The sequence below is a fragment of the Aethalodelphis obliquidens genome, unplaced genomic scaffold (genome assembly GCF_003676395.1).
Source record: "Aethalodelphis obliquidens isolate GAN/ISIS:26980383/991018 unplaced genomic scaffold, ASM367639v1 scaffold9, whole genome shotgun sequence".
Lineage (NCBI taxonomy): Eukaryota > Metazoa > Chordata > Mammalia > Artiodactyla > Delphinidae > Aethalodelphis > Aethalodelphis obliquidens.
Genome location: NW_020837953.1, coordinates 44,606,749 through 44,623,764, shown reverse-complemented (window position 1 = coordinate 44,623,764; position 17,016 = coordinate 44,606,749). Strand labels below are relative to the sequence as shown.

At 53.4% G+C, this 17,016-nt stretch overlaps 1 protein-coding gene across 12 annotated transcripts in view; it reads right to left on the bottom strand.

Moving 5' to 3' along the window:
• Window positions 1–17,016, bottom strand: part of CASZ1 (castor zinc finger 1) — a 155,287-nt gene that overhangs the window by 114,735 nt on the left and 23,536 nt on the right. For 9 of the 12 annotated variants that reach the window (XM_027110209.1, XM_027110211.1, XM_027110210.1 and 6 more), the window contains exon 2: window positions 958–1,112. The gene's annotated coding sequence lies outside the window, so the exon portion shown is untranslated. Of the gene's footprint in view, window positions 1–528; window positions 889–957; window positions 1,113–15,094; window positions 16,541–17,016 lie in introns of those variants that run through there. The other 3 variants (XM_027110213.1, XM_027110218.1, XM_027110207.1) reach the window with 2 other exon arrangements.

Sequence of the window (17,016 nt, the reverse complement as noted above, 5' to 3'; positions counted from 1 at the left end):
CACGTCTGCCCTTGGCGCCCATGGAGGGAGAGCACGGGAGGGAGAGCACAGGTGGGTGAGCCGGGGCCGCAGACTCCAGCCTGGCACACGCAAGAGAAGCAGCCCCCAGCCCTGCCCTCCCAGCCACGCTCTCGGCCCTCAGCCTCAGCCCCCACCCTAAGACGCTGTCAACTTTACCAACACCCAACCCCTCTGGGCTGGTTCCCTCCGGATCTTGAGAGAATACTGACTAATGATCAATACATGGTAAGTCACATGCTGTGTGTCAACCCTCCACCCCAAGAACTGCCAAGTTTGACACCTGTAGGTAAATATCTGACAGTACCAGCCCTACAGGCTACCCACCCCAGGTGTAAGCACTTGCCTTAAGCAAGGGCTACTTCTGAGCCGGGGTCAAAAGATACCTGTGGCCTCTTCTCTAAGGAGGGTCCTGCCTGGGCTGGCGGGCCACCAGGAGAGCCCCAACAAGTCATGCATGAGCTCACAGCAGAGCAGGGGTCGCTGGACACACAGACAGGCTGGACTTACCGTTCCCAGAGGTGATGTGCAGAAATGACCTGACACGTAGCTCCAGGAGCAGTGTCTGCCAGGGCACAGGCCTCACCTGGAGAACCTGCACACTGCTGGCCCCGTTCAATGTCATACAATGGTAACGCTGGGAGGATTCTTCAGGGTCAGTTATTCCAACCTCTTTATTTTACAGGTGGGAAAACAGAGGTCCAGAGGGGAAAAAGCAGTGAATCGACCACAGAGCCAGGGCCCAAATGCAGATATCCTGTTCCTAGGCCCCGGCTCTTTTCTCGAACTTGCAAATTCTCACTTTCACTTGGGGTGGCTAAGCTACCACCGCTGAGAAAGGCCTACGCAGTCCCTCCCCTAAGAAGGAAGCCCTGACCTGGTCGATCACAGCTCCCGCCCACGTTTCCCAGTGGCATCTTGGGAGTGGGGAGCAGCTACCTTTGCATCCCAAGAAGCCGGGGTCCGAAGTCCATTCCAACACACGCCACAAGAGTTGCAGGACCCCCTTCTACAGGACGGGTCGACGCCGTAACAGCGGGAAAGGCAGGTGGGCTGGAGAGGGTCTTTGCCTTCACTCAGCGAGGTCTGTTTACCTACCAAAAGGAGAAAGGAAAACAGATTATTAGGCTACAACTGAGACCCACACAGCTACTCAGAGAGAAGGACAATGGAGGGTAAGGTTCGGACACCTTGCCCGGCAACAGGCCAGCGAGGTAAGAGATTCTTGGACCTTGCCTACCAATCTGCAGATGGCATTGCCGTGGTACGTGCCATGCCTGACCCTACAACAAATGCACCCTTTGCACAATTATTAGCCAACTGCTATGCAGTCGTCGCACCTAATAAAAGAATCAAACAGGTAGGAACAAAAATAGGCCAATCAGGTGCCACCCCAGGTAACAACAGAGTGATCACACCCTAGATTTGGCACCTGAGGTGAAAGGTCAGCCTGACAATGAATCAAGCTGACACTGGAAACCAGATCAGACCCACGCAACCAGAGTAACCCTTGGCCTCCCCAACCTCCTGCTCCCTCCAGACTTTCCCTCCACCAGCTCCCAGCTGCTCCCATGACCCCCTGATGGCCTTATGGGAAGTCTCTAAAAATGGAATCAACAGGTGTCCCTGCAGCTACCAGGATGGTGATTTTGGCTACTTCTCTTTCCTTCCCCCTCCCCACTCTGGTGCTGTGCCCTTACATCTCATAAAAAAGAAAAGAGGGGGAGATTCCATTGTGATAGGTGTCGAGCCAAAAAAACGTGGCCAGAGAAAGTTGGTGCCCTGCTACCGGCAACCTTTGTGTCAATTTAAGCAAATATTGTGGTGTTTCCATGGTGATTCCTGTTTTGAATATCCACCACACTCACTTTTTAAAGGGCTTTTCCTGTTTGCGTTTCAACTTCAAACCTGTAAATATTTTCAGCCTTTTTAGAAAAATCAGCCCACGTGCGTGCAAACACAGACACACCGCCACCAAACTCGGCACACAACCTCCCAGGCCTGGAGTCCCAGCCTCACGGATGTGAGAGTGGGTTGCAGGAACCCCGAGGGCGCTGTCCGTCTGCTCTCACACCCACCCTGCGTACAAGGCTGGCATGAGGGAAGGTGGCGGCTGAAACGCCAGTCCTTTCCTTCCCCCTCTGCCGGGGCACTGCAGTACCCACAGCGCCTGGCCTGTGAGTGGGCTCGGCCCTGATTCCACAGTGTGGCACGGTGTGGGCAGCTGCCTGGCAGGTTCTCCCACTTGGCCCAGCCCCTGGATCCCCTGGGGCCTCCCTGGAGTGCATGAACCCCTCCTCTCTTGCCTCCCAAGGTTGGGCCATGAGTGGAAGGGGGAGCTGGTGCTTCGAAGGCCAGAGCTTCCAGCATCAGCTCCACCCTACCTCCGCTCTGGGCAGTGCCACCGAGACCAGCTCCCTGGGAGAAGCAGCGGGGAGGGCCTGCGACAGTGGTCCCGGGCTTGGAGCAGCACAGGTCCCACCCCACCCCTTAGCACCACACAGGGTTAACAGCGGGTTTCCTGGTTTCCATGGATTCCCGCCAGGCCCCTAATGTGAGTTTCGTGTGATTTGGGGGAAGTGGATTTCCTTTGTTTTCCAGTTTGGGAATATTTTTTTCTTTAAAAAAGAGGAAAAAACACTTTAATGGGAACTTCAGGGCCACTGGGAGACTCATTCCTCTGGGCTCTGACCCTCCCCTGACTGTTGGTCCAGAATCCCTAATGCCCGGGGCAGCCCACCCACCGACCAAACATCTCTGAGCTGGAGGAAGGGGTGATCACCTACAGATCCTCACCCCCAGAACACACTTCTGCCGGGGGCGGGGCGCTCCACTTCCACATCCCACAGAATGACCGCTACCCTACCTGACAGCCAGCTGCTTATACCGCCGGCTGACACTCCTCCCCTTCCAGGCACACACGTTTCCCCAGAGAAAAGGCAAAGAGCTAGAAAGACCAGAGTCTGACCACACATAAATGGTGAACATGACTGGTTCAGAAGGGGGTTCCAGTTACAGGGGAAGAGGGTCTTCCAGACCCTGGTGGGGCCCTTGTCCGGCCTCCGCCAGCTGACAAGGGGCCTGCCCAAGGCAGGGGGACCTTCTCAGCTTTGGCATCAAGGACAACTGAATAAAGGGCGCGGCCAGGCCTCCTTTTCCTCCATCCTCCTCACTCCTGCCACCCTCCAGCCCTGCCAGGGTGCGGCCTTGCTCCAGGACTGCCCCCAACCAAGCAGCCTGACCCAGTTACCAAACCAGGGCGCAGGCCACAGGGCCTGTCGTGGACAGGGCCCTCCCACAGCACAGGCCCCAGGGCCACGGCAGCAGCAAGAATCCTGGTCAGCAGGTGCACAGCCCAAAGGACGGAGCTCTCTGGCCAGCAGCTCCAGGGTGAAGGGGTGAGAAGCCAGGTGCAGGCACGCAGGTAACACTGGGCCAAGAATCAGAAGATGGGGGTCTGAGCCCCAGTTCTGCCGCTTAAGTCACTGTAGGCCCTGGGACAAGCCACGTACTCTCCCCAGGGCCCATCTCCTCGCCCGTCCAGTGGACATAACACCTTCTTCCCTCCTACCTAGCAGACATGGGTGATCAACAAGAGACGTGAAAGGCGTTAAGAGTGCTCCAGAAACGCTCTCGACTAGCAGCACCCTCTTCTTCCAAGTCTCTTCAAGGTAACCTTCCAGAATCTACCCCAAGCAGGCCCATATGCCCCTCTACTCCTCAGGCAGCCTTCCCTGTGGCATTTAAATCCATACTGGACTAAAGTCATTTGTTCACAAGTCTGTCTCCACCATTGATTTTTGACTCCTCAAGGGCAGAGACCAGGTCTTAATTATCGTTGCATCCCCAGCATTTAGCACAACAGCTGGCCCACGGTGTGCTGCGCAAGTGGTCGTGAAACTGAACTAGTTCCTGATTTCATGTCAGAATCAGATGGGCCTGGCTCAGCTTCATCCCTCTCCTCTGACAGAAAACTTCATCACCTATTTTCACGCTCCCTTCTGTTTAGTTTCCCTAAGCCCCAACCTGTGTCCTGGGCTCTCCCGACTCCTCCATCAACGCCATGAATTAATAACTTTCAGGTTCAAGGAGACCGCTTGGTTACTTGACCCTTCTCCAGCTGATCCCAGTAAGGATTGACTGAGCACCTACTATGTGCCAGAGAACCTGCTGGGAGTGGAGGGCACACCCTCTGCCAATAGGCCTATGTGAGAAGCAATGATATTCTTTTTCCGGACGCCTTCTGTTCGCCGAGCAGCATGCTGAGTGCTGTATGATCTCATGGAATCTTTACAACACGAAGTAGGAAGGATTATGATCCCTGTGGCTAGATTAGGGAGGGCAGGCACAGAGATACGAAGGGACTTGCCAAAGGTCACACAGCTCGCAAGTGCTGGGCCCAGGCCTGGACTCGGGCTGACGGACTCCAAGGCCCACCTCACTTGAATGTTCCTCTTCGTCCCCACCCATGACCTCAGCACCCACCCACACCTCATGCTGTTTCCCCTCCTGAATCTCAGTTCTCCTGACCTCCAAACAGGTCTCCATCAAATCCTTCAGAGCCACGCAAAAGCACTCAGAGATCACAGCCAGAGGGAAGGCAAAGGCCAGGCTTAGGCGCTTGCTTCCGGCTGGGCAGCAGGTTGGAGGGAGGTGAGGCCTATGGTGACGTGCCTGGTGCGCAGGAGGAACCCCTGGATCCACCTGGTAAACAGGGTCCCAGCTGTGGGCGTGACCTCCTGGCGAAAGAAGGGGCTGAGCCACCCAGTGCTGTCACCTGATGGGATAAGGACAAGCGGCCAGTCGGGAGAGGGCCACTCTAAGTCAGGAGGCCCTGTGGGCACGGGACAACTTCTATTTCTTCTCTCCAGACAAAGGGTAAGCTAAGGGGCTTTACCTGGGGGGGGCGGTACACAGAGATTTCGGCTACCTCCCCCAAAGTGGTACCTCCTACTGCAATGAACACCTGCCTCAAAGATGCAGGACTGAGAAGCAGGGCCACAAGATCCCCTGCTTTTCACTGGATGAATGTGCAATGGGGGGAGGGAGGGGTGGGGTGGCACCCATCATCTCCCCAAAGGCGAGAAGACCCGGTGGGGGGGGGTGGCAGGAGAAGATCTACATCCGAGAGGATAAAGGGGTAGAAGATCAGGCTGGGCGGGGAGAGGACAGAGCCCTAATGAGCAGATTTCATAAACCACCTGGAGTGAAAACAAAAGCGCAGACGTGCACATTGCCCAACTTCAGGGCTGTATGGAAAAGGGAAAAAAAAAAACAACAATAAAAAAACCACATCTTAATACAAAAATCCTACATGATGTGTTGTGGCACGAAAGTGTTTTTCACTGCATTTTTCATCTGTGATCTCACACAGCCTACAATGGGTACGCCCAACGCAGCAGGTATTTGATGGTACACAAACAGGGCAAACACATACACAACGAAAGCGAGGGCAGCAAATATTCAAATTGGTCCAAGCTGGCATCTCATGGCTTCAAGTGGCCTCTGGAGATGGCTACCGTGGCTCCGAGAATGGGCCCCTTTAGATTCCTGAGGGAGGAATCAATGGGGCAAGAACACAGCTCCAATGGAAAGAAACATGTAGAGTTGTGAATTCTCAGAACTCCGCCAGCGGAACTCCGGGCCAGCTGGTTATGTGGCTGTCTGCACTTACGGTGCTGTCCTGCTGCCGACAGGGGCCAGAGAGGGAACCCACACACCAGAGGCCCCTCCTGTGTGTCACTCACTCCACAGTTACTGTCTGTCTCCTTTTTGCCCCACCCCTCACCCTTTTTAATTGTTGGATGAGTTTACAGAGCTGTGAGCCAAAAACAATCAACTCCAGGGAACAGAGTTATACAAAAAAGGGCGTGTCACCAGAGGGAGACGGATATCCATGGAAACCACCACCTTTTCACAGTAGCCTAGGTAAAGCCAGGGGGAGGGGGGCAGTGTGGGCGTGGGGTCATAAGCTCCACCCAGAACAGGGCCCCCCCCAAATGCTGGGGTCACTGAGGAGCTGAGGGAGCCACGTCTAGTACAGAGGGTCAGGAAGTAGGGTCAGCCAGAGACCACCACCAGGGCAGGGCTGTTGGAACTCAAGTGTGCACACACACTCGTGTGCACACACATGCCACCCCGCCAGATCACCGGGACAGCAGTGGTTTAGTGGTTTAGTGTACGAGCTTGGGAGCCAGGCTACCAGGTATGAGCCGCCATTTACAAGCTGTGTGACCCTGGGCAGACTACTGTAACTTCTCTGTGCCTCAGTCTCCCCATCAATAAAATGGAGATAATAATAGTGCCTCCTACATACGGTTATGAGGATAAAATAATGTATTATGTGTAGCATGCTGAGAAAAGTAACTGGTACATAGTATGTGCTATAAGTACTTAATAAATAAAATCAATCAAAAGGGCTAAAGGAAGAGAACGGGGGAAAGGTTTCCAGCCTCTGCCCCTGTAGAGGAGGAAAATAATAATAGTTCACATTTATGAAGTACTGTGTACCAAGGACCTTAATACATGAATGCATGTAATCATCACAAGAATCCAATGAGATAGTTTATTATCCCAATTGGACAGTTGAGGAACTAAGACTCAGAGAGGGATGTGACCCACCCAAGGTCACACACCGGGAAGTGATTTGAACCCAGGCCTGTCCGACACCTGAGCAACATGCTGCTTGGCAAGGAGAGGGAGAGGGAAGCGGGTGGGGAGGAAGCAAGGGAGGAATGATGAGCTTCCAGGAGGTTCTTTTTCCAGGCTGGACTTAGATGCACAGCAGTGCAACCCAGATGCGTTTTTCCCAAGCTTACAAAGGAAAACGAAAATCTTCCAAGCCAGTGACTGCCGATGGAAGGAACATGAAGTAGGGGAAAGCTGAGATGGCCAACAGGCTCAGGTATCCACATTCCTCAGGAGATCCTGTCCCAGTCCTGACCCCAGGAGACAAAAGATGCTCTCCAGAATCAGGAGGCCCTGGAGGGGAAGCAGCAGAATTTGGGGCCCACCTCCCATCACTGAAGGCCCAAAGCCTGGGAAAGGTCCTATTTCTGGGTCAGAAACCTGTGAACAACCCAAGCGTCTGCCTTCTAAGAACTTAGGCAGATTCCTGGAGGGGACAGGGCACAGGCAAGGAGAGCCTAGGCCTCCCCTGTTGCAAGGCCGGGCCCACGGAGGCCCAGGAGGCCTGGGAGGCTGAGAGCTGCTGTCAGAGGCTGCCTACCCTGAGCTGTCTGGCTCTCACCCTGCTCGGAGACAGAGGCCACACAGGCTTGGTGGCTCAGCCCTTTCTGCCATCGACCACCCAAATTCATTCAGATATTTCCTCTCTCCCTTGCTTTTTTAAAAAACTTTAATGTTCTCTATAATTCATCCGTCCCAGAAGATAATCGATAGAGCCCGTAATGAAAATCTGAGCCATATTTTATGATCCGCTGCAAGCAGAAAGGGCCACATCAGCAGGTCCGGTTTCGGCTCTCCCTATCTGTCTTGCCCACTGCCCCGGGGATTACTTAGCCAGCTGGCCCTGCCCACAGCCCCTCACCCAGAGCTCTGCCCTTGGCCACCCAGGAGGGTGTGAACCACCCAGCTGGAGGAGAGGCTTGGGCCACCACCCCGGCAGCACCTCGGCACCCCGACGCTCACTCTACGAACCCCAGTCACAGGATGGTCACCCGCCATTCCAGGGTCTTTCTGGAGCTGCCCCCCACCTGGGACCCTGGCACTCCCACCCTCGAATCTCACAACCCTCTTCAGTCAGGGCCCTTCCAGAAGCCTGAAGACCCTCACCAGGACCTGGAGGTCTGCACCGGCCTCAGGGAGCCAGGCCAGCTCCGACCATGGCATTCGCTCCCCACCAAGAAAGGCCACCCGCTCCTGGGGGGTTCCCAGGGGGTGCTCCTAGGAACACCTGGGACCCTCGAGTCAGTGGCGGCGGATCATGATTACTCCTTATTACTACCTCGAGCACGTCCCTCCTCTCCCCGGTCTCTGCCCTGTGAGGTGAAGGGTGTGGATGAGCCAGCCTGAGGGGACGCACGGGGGGCTGAGGGGGGCAGCCCCCTCCTGCTCTGACAGGGCCCACTGGGGGGAAACAGAGCCCCGCCCCTTGCCCTGGCGCCACCACTGGGAGCCAATCAGCAGGTGAGGCCCTGCTCCTCCCAGAATGCCTTTCTGCCTGGCACCAATCAGAGAGCGGCACATCACCAGTGCCGGAAGGGGCGACCCCAGAGGGCCCAATCAGAGCCCAGAGGATGCTCCAACATCCCAGGAACAAAGACTGAAACCAATAAGAAGTGTGACTCAGCCATATCGTGGACCACTATGCAGCCATTAACAGACAGGTACAGAAAGCAGGAAGCTGGGGAGACAGAACTCATATGACTCTATCGTTAAGAATGCTGTCCAGTAGAACTTTTGACGCTATCCAGTACGGTAGCCACTGGCCGTGTGTGGCTATGCAGCACTCGAAATGTGGCAGGTGTGACTGTGGAGCTGAATTTTTAATTTTCTTTAATTTTAGTTTAAATGTGCCTAGAGGCTACTGTATTGGACAGCCTAGAGGCTACTGTATTGGACAGCACAGGTTTAGAGAGAATTTCATCGAGGTAAAAAAAAATTCTTAATAAAAAATTTAAAAGCCTATTATCCAAGGCAGTAGAACAATCATTATTAACTACAATAACAGAAATAGTTAATGTTCAAGTATGCTGTGTGTCAGGCTCAGTGCTCAAAATTTCATACGGGTCATCACACTGAATCCTCACCACCCTCCAAGATACATACGATCGTTATCCCCACTTTATAGATGAGGAAACTGAGGTTGAGCAATGTTAAGTAACTTACCCAGAGTCACAGTGCTGGGGGACAAAGCTGGGGCTCAAACCCAGGTCACTCTGTTCACCTAACCTGTACTTTTAACTACACTACATGTTTAAAAATTATTTTCTTCACAGTTTTTTGTATTTTCCAATGAGCCATGAGCATGACTTACAATCAGGAAAAACAAGTTTTTTTTAAAAAGACCTTAAAAAGAGGCAAATCCTTTCTCCCCAGGAGGGAAGTTTATGAAGGGATTCCTGGGGCCCCTGGCCAGCTGGGCCTCCAGCGTTTGATCAGAGAAAGGAGAAGGCAGTGTGGTCGCAGGTCCCCTCTGTCCCTGACCCTCCTATTGCCCAGATGCCCGGTACTTAGGAGGCCTCGGGCCCACAGACAATGCTGGGCCTAGGATCCTCCAGCAGCCAGGCTGCCAGTGGGATCCAGTTTCCTTCCAGCCCCACCCTGGAGTCAGTTCCTGACAGGTTTCTCAGCAGTTTTGCAATCATGACCCAGGTCTGCATCTTAAAGAAGGCAGCAGGCCATGGGGCTGTCTGCAAAACGCAACACACACCATTCTTACCATGGACCACCCTTTCTCACTACCTCCTAGAACAGCCAGGAGCTCGGCCAGCAACCAAGCCTGGGACATGCTGTCTGCCCTCTGTGGGCATGAAAAGGCTTGTTTTTCCCAAGGGGGGACAGTCATTGCCCCCATTCACCCACTCTTAGGACTGCATCTTGGTTCAGAACAAGGGGGATGAAGAAATTCCCCTTGGGACTTCCCTGATGGCGCAGTGGTTTAGAATCCGCCTGCCAATGCAGGGGACATGGGTTCGAGCCCCGGTCCAGGAAGATCCCACATGCTGCGGAGCAACTAAGCCTGTGAGCCACAACTACTGAGCCTGCGCTCTGGAGCCCACGCGCCACAACTACTGAGCCCACGCACCACAACTACTGAAGCCTGCGCACCTAGAGCCTGGGCTCCGCAACAAGAGAAGCCACCGCAATGAGAAGCCCGCATACCGCAGCGAAGAGTAGCCCCCGCTCACCGCAACCAGAGAAAGCGCGTGTGCAGCAACGAACACCCAACACAACTAAAAATAAATAAATAAATTTATTTAAAAAAAAAGAAAAGAAAAGAAATTCCCCTTGAAAAGTCCATGATGAAAGAAAAAGGCCCAGCAAGTACTGAGCCCAGCTAGAAATGGAATCAGGGAGGATTCTTAGTTGGTTTTGCTTTTTTTCCATAGCACTAATCTGGAGGGTGGGGAACAGGGAGCCATTACCCCACTTGATCTGGTTTCCATTTCAGCTTTTTATTTTCCCTGAGATGCACAGATTGTTCTGGTTTCGGGGTAGGCAGGATAAATGTCCTTACTTAGAAGGTTTTTATTATTATTATTATTATGGATTTTTGGTTCCGTGCTGTCTGCAGTTCTCTGTCATTTCCAATCTACCTTAGGTTCCCCCTGGATTTATATATTTATTTTTTGGGGTTGGTTTCAGGTGCTTCTAGTTTATCAAACAGTCAGCCCTGTGAGGCACACTGGGTGTTTCCAGAAATTACATCACAAAAGATCATGCAGTTAAAGTGTAAGGGGAAGAAAAAACCATAGCTGGTGCTTAATTTTGTATTTTAATTAGCGACTTATTGTAAACGTAGACTTTGAAAATGGAGGTGCCTGAGCAAAACCAGTAAACACGTTTTGCTAATGAATTAATTTCACCTCTTCCCCCACCCCTCCTCCTCCTTCTCATCCTCGCGGCAAATGTCATCTTCCAGATTTTCTTTGCCCTCCTTTTTTTCTACTCCACTTCTTAGTCCTTGCCCAACACATATTAGAAAAAGAATACCCTGAAATGACACCAGGAACCCTGGCACCCGGGACTCTTACAGGAGCCCCGGCTTGTATGAGCACGGAAGAAGCCTTGATAGGCTCCTAGCTGAGGACCCAGCGCGAAGTCTGCCGCCGTGCCCCTTGCTCTGGCCCCAGCCCTGCTTCACTGCTGCCAAACCCCGCTCTGCTGGGTCCCAGAGATCCCTCTGCTCCTGTCAGTGCCCTAAGCTCAGGAAGGGAGACGGAAGAAAGCCCAGTGCAGTGCTGAGTGCCAAGGCAACAGGAAGAGGGTGGAGTCGCCGGCCACCTGGAGCCTGAGCAGGAATGAGGTGAAGAGACCTGGAGAGAGAGGGAAGCTCCCGGTGTTGTGAAACCCAAGAGACCTCTGGTTGCCTGGAGCAAGGAGGAGAGGTGGCACGGGAGGGAAAAGGAAGAGGGAACACAGAGTTAGAGAAAAAGAAGCTGAAACTAGAAAGGTCTGTCCAGGTCACATGGCAGCTCAGAGCAAGGACACATCCACCAGTCCCAAGCACCCCCTGAAGGGTGCTCTACCCCTCACAGAAAGTTCCCAGCTTGGGGGATAGGGGGCAGTGAAGGAGGCTAATTTGCCTCTTTCGGTCTAGTTTCTGGGAGAGAAGGCTGAGGATGGGGACAGAGTTCCCTGCTCCATCCCAGGAAGGGTAGACAAGCCTCAGATGTCCTAGAGAAGGGAAGACCCCCGGAAGCTGCTTCTGCCCATCATCACAAGTGGATACCATGGGGAGCCTCAGTGTCGCTGTTCACTGGGGCACATTTGAGCCCTCCTGTCACCCCAGAGGCCAGGCCAGCTTAATGAGGACAGGTGTCCACCCAGAGCACCGGACAGGAGCACGCCTCCTTCTTAGCACTCCCAAAACAGCGCAGAGACACCGTCGAGAAACAGGTTTGCTTTGCAGACTCTCTTCTGGGGCAAGTCAGGGTGTTCAGTACCGTGGGCAAAACCCCACCCTGGCTATTTTTATTTCGAGCAGGAAGAACTGTAACGCTGGGCTCAGGAAGGGCTGTCATTTACCTGCTCCTGCCTCATGACCACACTGGTAGGGGAGGGGGGCACTCAAGAAGGCTCTAGAACACCTGGTGGCAGAATCCTGACTCCTACTCCCTAAGATTCCCAAAGAAAGGAGGGAGGAGAGGAAGGAAGAACCTCCTTCCTCCAGGGAGGAAGGGGCTGGACCTCCAGGTCATCATGCCCCGGTGGGAACCCAGACCCAACCTCACGACAGATCCTGTTCGGTTCAGCTTCAATCGGAAAGGAAGGCTCCCATCAAACAGGGGCCGGGCAGGGATGTGGGCACTGAGATTAGGAATTTGGAAAACCATCTGAGGAACCTGGCCCTGGGAAGACAGCAACAGGATTTAATACCTTATCCCGGCTGTCTGGTAAACACCCTGAAGCATCCCCACACTCCGTTAGGCAGCCTCGGATTCTCAGGTGTGCCGGCGACGGGCAGGTAGAGACAGACGTGGGCAGAGACAGGAAGGGGGGCAGTGTAGGCCTGAGGGGTGGAGGGAGGGAGGAGCTGGCCTGGGAGGATAGGATGGGTGGCAGCCAAGCCAGACAGTCAATGAAACAGCTGACAGGTGCAAGGCAGGGGGGGGAGGGAGAAGAGAAAGGTGAGCTGGGGGTTCACAGTACTTGGGGATGCCACCGTCACACCCCAGGGGGCTCAGCAGGATGAGAGGCAGAGTCAGAGCCTTGTGGGTCAAAGACCTAAGAGTTCTGGCAGCCTTTTCTCCCACCTAAAGGAGAAACCCAGGCCACAGGCTCCTCCAAACCAAACAGGACAAAGCAGCAAGTGGGGGCCTAGCTTCCAGGGTTCACTGGCCACCCATGAGAGCAATCCGCTGGTATCCTTTAGGGTCACCCTCTCCCCAGCACACGCACACATATACCCCATGCCGAAAAGAATGTCACATCAGTCAGCTCCTACTCCAGGCTGGAGCTGACACGTGACAACAGGCATTGAGAAGAAGCAGGGAGGGTGGGAAGCAGCCCTGAGCTACTCAGAGGGGACCCGGCTCTCCAGAGATGGCTCAGGGAGAGTGAAGAGTAGACCAGAAGAGAAGAGGTAGCCAGGCTGTTCCCCGGGGTCGTCCGGGGCAAACCACCTTTGCTGTGATCCAAGCACAGAGGTCAAGCCTGCCACCCCTACCACCAGGCCCACCAGGCCACGCCACTAATCCTCTTTGCCCATTTCCATCTGCTCCTTGATGTAATTACAGTTTTGGATTGAAATCTACCTGAAGTGTAACCCCCCTGCCTGATGCACTCTCCCTGCTCTCAGAGAATCGGGAACCATTTCCAAAGCTAAAAGATGCACCACTTTTAAATGTTTTCATCTCTGGTTTCTTTCAGCAACACTCTCAAAGCTGTCCTGGCCATCTCCACCAGCACTGGTCCTCCCTCTCTGCCCCCTCAGAACCACAGGGCCTCCCGTGTTCCCAGCAGCGGGAAGGAAGAGGTTCCTGGCCTGTTATGGGTCCAGGCTTGGAGTCCCTTGCCTTCTGAATATCCTCTAAACCCCATGACCCCAAGAAATGCCTTCCATAGCCCCTTGATCCAAGAGCCCCAGATGGAGAACTTTTCTACTCCAAACACCATCCCACGGAACGCTGGCCCTGCTGCTGGAAGCCGGCCTGACCCTCAGACACTTCCCACCACCCAAGTCAGTGCAGACCCCTCTGCTCCAAATGCGAGCCTGCAGGCCCCCGAGGAGCCACCAGGAGAGGCTGGGAGCCTGTGCCCACCCTCCCCTGCCCCAGTGCCAAGTTCCCTGCAGTCCAAGAGCCAAATGCTAACACCCAGAGCTCACACCACCTGCAGTCAAGGGAAGCCTCAAGTGTCTTCTGCCGCCATTTCCGCTCCAGTTTTTCAGCTCTGGCCTTGCCAGTATCAACAGTTTGAATCTTTGCATTAAACACACACGCGCATTCATGCGCGCACACACACACAGACACACACACACAGACACACACACACACATCACTCTCGAACAAGGAGCGAAAACACATAGAGAAAAACCCCACAAGACCTAGGGCTGGGGCTGGGAACCAGCGTCACTGGCTCACCGTTTCCCCCGCACCAGGCAGCCAGCCAGAGAACCCAGGGCAATACAAGCTACAGCCCTCGCCAGACATTAGAACACTTGTTCGGATCCCTACCCTTTGGAAGCTGGTCCCCCAATGCAGCGCTTTGGGCCATTGCTGCTGATAATTTTTCAGAGATAAACAAACCGGTTTGGATAAAACAAGAACCAACCTGAATTCTCTACCCAAAACTCAAAATGAATCTCTCTCATCATCCCTTTCCTTCCCTTCTCCACCTTCCTGTGCTATTATCCAGTTCCCTAAAATTCAGACAACTTGTTTTTTTAAAAAAAAATTCAGTCCTCCAGCCTTTTTTGTTCATGGACACTACCATTTGGTCCAACTTGAAGAAATGCTGGCTTATTGAAAACATCCTTCGTCCAGTTTCTCAAGTATGCCCAGGTCAGAAAGAAGAATGGAGAAGGGGACTGTGCCGGGGAGTCTCTGCTAGACTGATGTCTGGCCTGGGTCCCTTTCTCTGGCTCTTTTTAGGCTCAGTGTCTTTCTTTCACATTCCCATGGCTCCCCTAAACCTGCAGCCCCTTTAAAAAGGGTGTTGTGTGGACTGGACTACCCCTCCTTTTGAGTAGCAGAGGAAAGAAGTTGCTCAGTACCCCTTGGGGTTCACCAGGTTAACTGAGGCTCAATGTCAAGACAGGAAGGGGGCCAAAGGGCAGAGAGGAAAGACACAGCCCTGAGGTCTGAGGCCACGTGTGTCTCCCCGCAGGCTCAGTGTGTGACGTGTCTGCTGACAACCATTGTCATTCACGCCTGACACACCCTCACCCACCACCCCGTCCACCCAATCATACCCCCCATGTCCCCCCAGCCTCTCTGCGGGGCGTTCTGCTTTACGCCCTAAGCTAGTCTGGAACCTCTGCCGGGGCTCCCGCCTCCCAAGTCACCATCAGTGGGGTCTGCTCGGTCCCTGTAGCTAATTTACACCCGTCAGGGTATAAAATAGCAGAGGCATAAATGAAAAGTCCAATTTCTTCAAATTTGCATTGTAAAACCATCCTTCAACTTCCTTGAAATAAATTTTACTATTTTATTAGTGCAAACAAAATGGTAATAAAACACTAATACAGCGCCTTGTATCCAGGGGAAGAGCTAAAATTAACATAGAGCGAGCAGTGTTTGCTATTACATTCAATTACCTTTTTACTTGAGATTTACATTCTCATCCCCTTAATCTCCATAGTAGTGGCTTCAAAATCATCCCTCCCAGGCTCTGCCCTTCCGGAGCCACCACAGCTGGAAGCCAGGCCTCCCGCCCAGATGGTGCTCACCCCGGGCATGGCGCCTGCCCCTTTCACCACAGCTGCCTCTTGTCACAGGGTACCACTTCTCTCCCCCCCTCTTAATTTTCGCACGTCTTGGCTCTGAGTACTCAAACCAAAGGGCTCTGACACGAGCCACATTCAGACGTGCAGTTAAGTAAGCAGGTGCACAGGGCATGGGCCGGGGGCACTGCTTGATGCGCCTGTAAAGGCCGTCCCCGGCACAAGAAAGGGGCAGGGAGCTAGCTCACGGGAGCCCTGGGAAAACTGGCATCTCTGGTTGGACAGGTTGTGGGAGGCGGTTTGCTGCCTGGCGCAGCTGGGGACTCTGGATCGTGGCAGGAAGCTCCGCCGTCCAAAAGTAGGAAGGGGCGAGGAACCGCTGGGTCCAGGCTCTTACTCTAGCCACAGACAGCAAAGCTGAGGTCTTGGGAAGTGGCTGCTTGTGGGTGACAGAGGTGGGGCTAGAACCCCCTCATCCTGTCTCACCGTCCAGCACACGTTCCTCAGCAGAGACAGTCCCTGAAACCAGAAGACCAGTCACCCAACCACAGCCACAGAGCGTCTGACCCACCAGGAGGGTCCCTTTGTTTCCCGTAACTGGACGCAAGCAGGATTCCTTGTCCTTGGGGACTGGTCAGTCTTGCCCTGAGCCATCGGGAGAGATGACCAAGTTTCCAAGTGGCACAAAGACTCAGTCCTGGTTCCAAATCTGTCACTGACTAGCTGTGTGATCTTAGACAAGGTACCTCCCCTCTCTGGGCCTCAGTTTCTTCATCTGTAAAACAAACACAATCATCCCTGTGCTGCCTTCTCGGGAATGGTCACAGGGACCGAAAGATCAGAAAGTCACATTAAAGCCCACGTAGCCTCGGAGGTTTGACGGCAAATCCGCTTCCGAGGTGGCCTCGGCAAGGGCAGACGGGAGCCCTGGAATAAGGCCGACAGCGCTGGGATCCTCATCAGGGTCTCAGACTGGGGCACCTGAGTTCCAGGCCAGGCCACCTCAGACCGCTGTGACTCTGCCTTTAACCCACAAGCCTCCTTCTCTTACTGGTCACCCTGTTGCCAAAGACCCTGGATTATTCCTACAAAATCCTTGGAACTAATTCTGAAGAAAGAATTGCCAATCAGCCCAGGGTCTGGGCTGCCTGACAGGTTCACTAGGAGAACTGGTTTGGGGAATGGGGAAAAGGTAATATGGGAAAAAATAGATGTAAGCCCCCATAAACTTTACCTGGCCTGGCTATTACTACTGGGGGAACAAGTGATTAAGACTAAAGGGGACACACGTACACACAATCACAGTCACCCACAATCATATCACAATCACACAACCGCACATATAATTACTTACACGATCATTCAGTCTCTCTCACACACAATCCATCTCACATACACAGTCACACACATTCATAAAATTTCACACAACCATTCACACAAATCACTCACACAATCTTACACACAACCATATACAATCACTCACACACAATTTTACACATGTACAGCACATGCAACCACACGTACAATCATTCACACACACACAACTACACACACACTCACACCCATTCCCAACTCTCTCCTCCCAAGATCTTTCTTCCTAAATCTTATTCTTAAAATGTCTTCCGATGGACACTGGGAGAAACATTCTGGTCCAAACTGGTACAAGGCAAACTTGTCCTCACCCCTGATTCACATGAAATTCTGAATACTAGCACTGAGTTGCTTCTGGGACATCAGGAGGTCGGAACCTTCTTTTAAACCCAACCGGAAGTGAGGGCAAAGGTTGTTGGCAGTTGGGCAGGACTGGCTAGAAGAGCCAAGTGAAATGTTCATGTTCACCAGAGCCCAACCTGGCTGTCCTTGCTCCAGCCCTTTCTGCCTGGGTCCCTCCACTCCCACCCCCATCAAGTTCTAGCCCAGAGATGAGT